This window comes from Hemitrygon akajei, unplaced genomic scaffold (assembly GCF_048418815.1).
Source record: "Hemitrygon akajei unplaced genomic scaffold, sHemAka1.3 Scf000054, whole genome shotgun sequence".
NCBI lineage: Eukaryota > Metazoa > Chordata > Chondrichthyes > Myliobatiformes > Dasyatidae > Hemitrygon > Hemitrygon akajei.
The window spans coordinates 1,854,111-1,861,296 of NW_027331940.1; the positions used below are offsets into that span (position 1 = coordinate 1,854,111).

Consider the following 7,186-nt stretch of genomic DNA (forward strand, 5'->3'; position numbering starts at 1 on the left):
GGTAGGGTCACTCAAGCCAAACAGGTCAAATGGTGGAGGGCAGACTGAGAGTGTTCCCCCGCTCCCACAATTTCCAGGGTTCAGCTCAGAGATAACAAGCCGAACTGGTCAACGAAAACTTCAGTGAAACATACGTCTACATATGTATCCGCCGGTATTTCTGAATCGCTACCCGGGACTTGGCAGGCAATTACGCAAACCGAGAGGACGCTACAGACACGATGAATGAATCCCTGAACGTCGCCGACTGACAGGGATGAAGGATCTTCAGCGCGGCCCCGAAAAGCCAGCGGCGAGACTGGCAGTAAGTTATGAAATTAGTCAGCTCCGCCTTAGGGACAGGCCTCCGTTGTGTCCAGAACATCTTCATGTAGCGGTGCCTCAGAAAGGTGGCGACCGTCATTAAGGACTTCATTACCCAGGACATTCCTCTTCTCACTGTTACCATCAGGAAGGAGGTACAGAAGCCTAAAGCCACACACTCAGCGATTCAGGAACCAGTTCTTCCCCTCTGTCATCCAATGTCTAAATGGACATTGAACCTATGAACACTGCATCACTCTTTTATCTGTTTTTCACTATTTTTAATTTAACAATTTAATATACATATTTTTACTGTAATTGAATGTTTGATTGATTTTTACTTCTATATTTATCATGTATTGATTGTACTGCTGCCGCTAATTTAACAGATTTCTCGACATACGTCCCAAGTATTAAACCCGAATCTGATTCTGATTTTGAAGTAAGTCACATCCGTAAGACAGATGTTGGTGAAGATCAGAACTGAGACTCTCAATCTGGATCAGCAGAAAATGAGTTCATTGGTAAAATTCCAGCTCTCGAAATCCCAAGCGTTTGGCACAACAATGTGACTGGAGTGAGTGGCTTCGCTTGTCACCTAATTTCTGCCCGCACCGATTCGCAACCCTATGAAGTGTAAAAGCCGATATTGTATGCAAGTTAGAGGCACTTGTGTCCTGGTCGGAAAAAGGGAAGTGGTTAAACTATATAAGTTCACTTGCCAGTTTCTTGTTCTTCCACATGAATGTCTACAGCGCTCATCAACATGCAGACCCATCGTTTTCCAAAGACTGCTGCGCTGTTTCCATTTCACACGTATTTCCACAACAGAGTTTAACAGCAACACAGTCTCCCAACTCCTACACTGACCTCCTGAGGCCAGCGTGCCGAACACCTTTCCCACAGTCTCTCTGCACATGAGACGGGTTTCAGCAAACTATGCCCTTCTCCGACTCTCTCTCCCTGCTGATTTCACTCCCCGGTGCTCTATCATTCCTAGAATAAACACTCAGATGGTCTGACATTTCAAAATGTGACACTTCAAACTTTGCTGCATTGGAAACTATTTCTAATTCCTTCTCCTGTGTTTCTGTTTGATATTGCAAAATATCCCGTGTGTCAATGCAAAAAAATCGTAAAGCAAATCGCTGATAATATCCAATAACGGGGCTCGTCCGGGACTTGAACCCGGGACCTCTCGCATATGCTTTTTCACCCGAAGCGAGAATCATACCATTAGACCAACGAGCCTGCATTCGCAGATTGCGTCACAACTGAACTCCGAATCGATTTGAAGTTAATTGGTAGAAAACCCATTGTCCTCTCCGTTGTTGAGAGGAGAGCCTGATGTCGAAATATGTTGGGCCCGTATTCCTTTGAGATTACAAGAGTATTCGTTACTTGATTCAGTCTAAATAAGAATATAACGGACTCTGATGTAATGCACGTCAGAATGCATTTGCCAATGGAAAGGACCCAAACAAGGGACACTTGTTGAAAACTCAATTCCGAGCATATTTTTCTTGCACAGGCGCTGCTGCTCAGCAATTCCCTGCCACGGCGACTAGTGGAATTTGGATAATTACAATTATTTCAGGCGGGCTTACAGAAGTATTTGCTCCATGAGCAGAGGAGACGTTTGATAAATGACACACAATAAGAACTGACACCAGGGTAGCCACGCTTCCGGTTTCTCTCCTCGTCACTCTCCTTCTACCGTTATCCCCCTCTTGTCTTGCACTTGACACTCGCTCCTTCTCAACCTCTTCCTCTCTCCCGTCTTTTTCCCAGTCTCTCTCTTTCTTCCTGCGCTTCTCTCTTTCGCTCCCCGTGCCTCTCCCCATCTCTACAATACTCTCTTACACTAGTCTCTCTTTTCTCCCAGCCTCTTTCCTCTGCTCCCTCTCTCACTCTATAACTCTTTCACCTACTCCCAGTCTCTCTACAACCAACCATTCTCCGCCATTGTCTTTCAAACCAAAGTGTCTGCTTCCTTGAAATTTCTTTTCCCTCACGTCTCTACTTCTTTCGCGTTCCCTTATCTCGCTGATCCTCCGTCTCTTGCACGTTTTTATCTCAGTTTCTCTACCCATGTCTCTCTTCCCCGTGTGTCTCCACTCCGCTGTCCACTGTGGTCTCATTCTCCCGTCATTGCCTCCCCCGCGTACGTTTTAGCTCGGACTCCTCCAAGGCTTGGAAAATGTTGAACACTCCGGATACATGCTGATGGTGTGAAGTTGCTGCACAAACATGTTTATTTGCGGGGAATTCAGTGGAAATTCATAGAACAGTTCGCCAGTGCAGCGAGATATCCGGTGATGTCAATTATTCAACAAATTAATAAATAAAATGTCTAATTTCTTCTCAGTGGTGGTAGAGTGCTTTTTTCACCTTCTCAGTCTTCAAAGTCAAATATTTTTAAAGTTAAATCGATTGCATCGTAAGTCACGGGTATGGGTTGGTCAAGTCAATAGAGAGATCAGGTTCCTGCCAAACGATCGATGTGTGCGCTGGAAAATATTGTTCTTCAAACTGCCCACAGCCCTCGCTAATTTCCCGAAGACACTCTCCCTTTTTGATCACAGGTCTCTGGAATATCGTTGTGGATCTTTTAATGTGTTTGGAGGAATATAAATGCAGTGTTATTGTAACACATGTCAGCTGTCATTGTTTATTCCATCACCCACCCCGCCCGGAATGACTGGAACAAACGAAAGAAAAGAACTGACGTATATTCCCTTTTAACAAAGAAGTGTTCTCCATTTCACCCGCCAGAACAAACTCCTTCCCTCAATTTCAGAAGCGAATGTGCTCCGTCAAATGTTACAAAATAAATCGATTTCAAGATGAATGCCAACTTTAAAGGGAACACAGACATAAAAATATCACATTTAAATTGTTCATGCCAGGTATCATGGAAGATAACATGGAAAATTCACTTCATATTTTTTTTAAAGTAAATAGATTGCAATGTCCCTTGAGGAGTCAAATTAATAACACGGTGACAGAGTGAGTAAAAATATTTTAACGTAAGTGTTCGTGCAGTTGGTTGTCACTAATGTCCCTGACCTGATAGTTACGCTAATTGCCTCAGTGGAATTGCTCTCACCTCAATAAAAGTCTGCTAAACCGATCACCAGTCCATCTGAGCAGCTGAAACGCTCCGTGCAACTGAACGCTGCTTCTGACGGAATATGGACTATGCGGCGATTTACTACATCGCGGCTATTTTCTATCCCACACTTGTAGCGGTTGGTGTGCCCGGTAAGATCCCGGAGCTGTTCACTTTATGTATTATGCCATCGTCTTGCTGATTTATACTTCTGCGTAGTAGACTACGCCGAACCCTTCGTAAGTGGCCTGCGCCGTTGTGAGCATTTAAACCTGCAATTCACCGCCAAAACGCTAGTTGGCGATGAGGTTTCAATGACACCGTGTAGAGTTTCTTCGTGTACTTCAAACAATGGTGACTGAGCGCATCATGTTGGAGTTGGAGATGATGAATGTTGAGCAAGAGTTACTTTTATTCAAATTACTGCTACGCAGAAAAGAGAGAAAACGTCGGAGTAGATGGTATGTATGACCATTGAAGGGGACTGAAGGGGAGATTGGATCAGCTGATGCTGAAATGGCGGTGCAGACCCGATGGGTCGAACGGCCGACTTCTGCTCCTTTGTCTTACGGTCTTATGGTTATGGCCTTCTGGTTTGAGGCAGGATGGTGAATTTCCTGTGCTTGTCCAGCCACTGAGAGACATGGACGAAGAAATGTATTTCAATTATTTTCGGATGTCTGTAGGTAGATTTGAAGATTTGGTTCATCGTCTCCAGCGATTAATTTCGCATCAGTGTACCTGACAGTATGCCTACAGACAGGAGGAAATGCGATGCAACCAAGCGGACCAATCATATTTGTTGCGGTCTGAGTCGCCGCGACGCGCAGTTGGATTTTTGGAGAAGTGCGCGTCAGGCTATGGCGTAGAGTAGGGCGTAGGGTACAGTGTAGGTTACGCGGATACGCCGTACCCACGGCGATCATTTGACGCAGAGGTATAAATCAGCCTTTACTCTGATACGGTATCCGCACTGTAATAAAGTACAGATACCATCGGCTGAAACGTCTTTCCTGAATGGAGGATTCAGGTATCTGACTGTTTTATTTAAATGCTCGGTACATTGATCGAAATGATTTTTATTTTGTCAATTATGCTAATGCCGATATTGACATTGTTTCATAATTTCACCTCGCTATGCTTTCTGAAATGATGCTGGTCTCTGCTTTTCGAGGTCCGAGTCTCTATCAGTGCAGACACTTCGATCTTATAACTATGTGGCAGCTTATTTAAATGACGGTCCAGTCTATTTTCGACACGTAGGTCTGTTCTTCTGTCAGTCAGTAAATGAGAACTCGTGTCTTATCTCTCCTTAATGCTACCTGGCCACCGCTACAAATAATGGCGTCAGCACTTGCACCACAAATAATGGAAATGGTGTTGTTTGTTGTGGCGATCAACTGTTCTCCCGTACGTGAGTCGTGGAACTCGGATGCCTCGCTCTAAACTGTGGGTAGGTCGCCAATCCACTGACACTCACATCCGTCACTGTCCTCCAGCCGGAGTGCAGCGACGGAGACCGCACAAACTGGATTCCCGCTTTCCACTTCCAAACAGACCATACCCTGCATAGCATCGGTAGAATGGGGGCATTCAGGGAATTGCTGCTGACAATATTTCTATTTTGTTTCCAAATTTCTTGCAGTTAATTTAACGGCGATTGTGATCCTTTCTCGGGGAAAATGCGGACTCTCCAAATGCATCACCCGTTACCTGGTTGGAATGGCGACAGCGGGTCTGATGGTGGTTATCGTTGTTGCTTTAGTGGACCAGACCAACAATATCCACATTTATTCCAGATCCCTGCTCATCACTCCTGTGTGCGCTCTGACACTTGTATTGGCGGCTGTGACGCGGGACTGTTCTGTTTGGTTTACGGTCAGTTTTACCTTCGATCGCTTTATCGCAATATGTTGCCGAAACATGCGGGAGCGATACTGCACCGAGCGAACAGCAACGGTGGTTATGGTGACCGTGGTTATACTGAGCTGCGTGAGAGGTGCCCCGTTATACTTTGCCATTGAACCTTACGTCATCATTGACAACACGCCGTGGCGGTGCACCGCCACATACGAATACGCTACTTCACCCGCGTGGAGAGTGTACCAATTACTGCTGAGTATTTTAACACCAATGATACCAATCGGCTTAATCTTGGTGTTTAACGGGTTAACTGTAAGATATATCGTTGTGGCAAATAGAGTCCGCAGAGGACTTCGGCACAGCAGCGACAATCAGAAAGATGACGAGATGGAAAAACGCAGAAAATCGATGATTTTGTTGTTTTCTATATCAGCTAATTTCATATTATTTTGGATGCCCTATGTCGCTCATTCCCTGAAATGGCAAAAGGAAAACTATTTTTACGAGGACAGATATTTGAGTTCCCTGGCATACATCCTACAACAATTTGGGTACATGTTACAGATTCTCAGCATGTGCACCAATACTTGTATCTATACACTGACACAGAGGAAATTCAGAGAGGAGCTGAGGAATGGAATGGCGTATGTGTTTACATTAAATGGCCATCTGTGTAGATAACGCCCGCGTCTAATGACAATACCGCGGAGTTTTCAAATAAAGCCCTTTTAGATGATCAGGTTTGGCAAATATGTCATTAATTCAAACAATCATATGCCTGGTCATCCGGAAATTGCATAGTTGGCGGAAGATTGCTTGTTTCATACAGTTCAGGTAGGTAGCAATGCAAACGTTCAATGCTGCTGGCGTGATTGTTACATTGGTTAAATTACGTTCCAAACTATCACAGACACCCGACTGTTACAAGGGCAGGGATGGCTTCAGGGCATTCCGGGTTTTAGATGTTTCAAAATGGCCAGTGACAAGTAAAGCACACGATTGGTAACCAGGGACTGGATCGCAGATATAGAAAGGGAGGACAACGTGGAGCGTACTTTTGTTAATGGACTGTGAGACGAACACAGAAACATAAATCAACCCAATTGTCGTATTCTGTACAGCCGCCCACGAGATTTAGAAAAAAAACGCGACGGGAACAGTGAGGGAAACAGAATTTGGACATGTACCAAGTTGTTGACACGGGGAAATGAAACATCTCCAACATTCTTTGGAACCTTCCCAGGGTAAGAGGTTTCGGTATGGCATAATTTCTCAGTTGTGTCCAGGAAGGATTCATGTCACTATATGAAGAAAGGAGGACTTGCGAACAGTCCATACCGGATCTAATATTAGGAAAGGAAACGGATCGGGTGACACATCTCTCCGTTGGTCAAAATTGCAGACGATAGTGCAGAATTCCCCTCCATTCACGTTGCACAGGAATGGGACAAGAGAGCATGGGAGGGTCAGCGATGCATGGCGCTACCTTGCAGGGACTTGAGAAGGTAAATTGGGAAATGATGGAATCAAGGAAATGCGCACGACATATGTGGGGATTGTTTAGGGAGCACTTACATGGAGCTCAGTATAGGCTTGTCTCAGTGACACAGGGAAAGGATGACAGTGTAAAGTAACCCTGGGAGACAAGAAAGTTGGAACAACTCGTCAAAAGGAAGAAATAACGATACTTATAGATTAGGAAGAAAGAATCAGGTAAGGCTGTCTCGAGTCACAAGGCAGACAGGAAAGAATTTAACAACGGACTTAGAAGAGGTAGAAGGGGAGTTGAGAAGGCCTTGGCGAGTTGCACTGTGAAGAACAGGAGGAGTCTGGAGAGAGTGTGGGTAGATCAGAGAAAACCGAGGTAACGTGTCGGGAGTCAAAGGAGGCAGTGAGGCTCCTTACTGA

At 45.0% G+C, this 7,186-nt stretch overlaps 1 non-coding gene across 1 annotated transcript; it reads right to left on the reverse strand.

Moving 5' to 3' along the window:
• Nucleotides 1–1,470: 1,470 nt before the first annotated feature.
• Nucleotides 1,471–1,554, reverse strand: trnap-cgg (transfer RNA proline (anticodon CGG)). Its single transcript is given in 2 exon segments — nt 1,471–1,506; nt 1,519–1,554. It is a non-coding gene; the product is annotated as a tRNA-Pro (tRNA).
• Between the last annotated feature and the right edge of the window lie 5,632 nt (nt 1,555–7,186).